Below are 1,929 nucleotides of genomic sequence, written 5' to 3'. Positions count from 1 at the left end.
AAAAAAAAAAACAAATTCCTCACTTGAGAAAATGTTAATATCGAGCTATGTTAATTTTTTCGATTTTTACGATAACGGGATTTTAGGGATGTCGTTGGTTCAATCCTGGGATCAGTCCCGGGATTTAGATATTTATTATTTATCAACAACTTTACATGGATAAATTGCATCAATATGGTTTAAGAAGCTCTCCTACCATATAATAAATAATAAGTAAATGTGTTTGGAACGTACTTTTTTATTTAAAGTGAAAATTATTTCATAAGTAACAAAACGAAAGAGAGTAATTAAATTTAACAAATAACAAACACCATGTAAATCCAGATTTCAAACTTTGTGCAAAAATTATGAAAAATCTGCAAATTTTCAGCTAAATTTTCAACTTTTTATTCAGATAAGAGCTAGACTTTTATGGAAAAATAATAAACATTAAATAAACAAAAGAAAAATAGCCAAAATTTATCAAAAGATGGCTGGCTTAATTAGCTGATTACAAGTGTATCTGATAAAGTAATTTAAATGATGTCGAAAAAGGCTCGATGCGAAAAATATTAAGTCAAGATTTTTATTTTCTGGTTGAAAGAAGTTCATAATACTACATAGTGGGGAGGTTCCATGGGAAACTGGACCTCAGAGCACAAAATTTTTTCTTTATAAAAATAACAAATATGTGGGTAAGACATGAATAAAAATCTTGAATCAACCAAACCATAACAAATTAAAACTTTAAATGCATTTTTATTGCCTTTTTTACGTTTTGGATTCAATTTGTAAGCAAATTTTTTGAGTGAGTTTCAAATAGGTTGTGTTAAAAGTACTGTCAAATAATTTGCGATTCTTAATTCATGTGTTTGATAAGAAAAATATGTAGTCGAACTCATATTAAATATAACTCAATAAAATTATATTATATATCAAATTGTGTGAGTGCTTTATCTACTTATATTACGAGTTATTATTAAGCAGTATTGGTCTTGTCCCACCCGTGACAAAAAAAGGTAAAAGTTGTTATTATTTTATTATTACAGAAGTTGAAGTTGTGTTTCGGGTTTGTTACATAATGTTAGAACTTCATCGTCAATGTTTACCACAATTGCATTTTCATTTCCAAATAGTTTGATAAGAATAATTCAACAGTCAAGCATGTCCCACCCGTGACAGCTACGGGTGGTACAGTTGCTAGAGGTAGGTTTACAGGGCTGATAAGCTGGGGAGAAGGGCGGAAGCGCGGACTCGCCCATTACCTATATACCCTTGTGGTCAGCTGATTAAGTTAAGTGACATTTTGACCAGTTTTGGCCTTTTCTTTTGTTTATTAATGTTCATGGTTTTTTTTTTTATAAAAGTCTAGCACAGTACATAACTTTTTTGTTCATAATTTTTAGAAAAATTCTAGGTATGCTGTTTTATAGCGTATTAATTTAAGAGATCGCGTTGATTTGTAATATTTTTTTTGGCTGACGGTGCTAGGCTTTTTCTTCTATATAAAAGGCACTATACTAAGATAAAAGGTGAGTGAATTGAGCCCCTACTTGAATTCTTATATTTTTAATAACTAATCTTTAATATAGACCACACTAAAGGCTCCTTTTCATATAAAAATTCGTACGTGTGCCACCCGTGACAGAGGAATTTTGGAATTTTTTTATAATAAAGCCATCATTTTTGTTGTAGTTTTTGCTTTGTTTGCATTCGTGGTTCTTTGTTTTATTATAAGACATCAAGCTAACACAGAAAAGTGAAATAAATTCGCAGAGTTCTCGTAAAATATATCTGCTCCCAAAAGCAGGTTCTTTTTTTGTCCCACCCGTGACAGTAGAAATAACTCAGATTTTTTCTTTATAAAAGTAAGCTAGCATTTTTTTCGTATTTTGTAATAACTCATCATGATTCAATAATGAAAGGTTTTGTAAGAAAAACTTTCTCTCG

The sequence above is a fragment of the Rhagoletis pomonella genome, unplaced genomic scaffold (genome assembly GCF_013731165.1).
Source record: "Rhagoletis pomonella isolate Grant_MI unplaced genomic scaffold, Rhpom_1.0 Rhpom_scaffold_00007, whole genome shotgun sequence".
Classification (NCBI taxonomy): domain Eukaryota; kingdom Metazoa; phylum Arthropoda; class Insecta; order Diptera; family Tephritidae; genus Rhagoletis; species Rhagoletis pomonella.
This window is presented reverse-complemented; position numbering follows the sequence as displayed.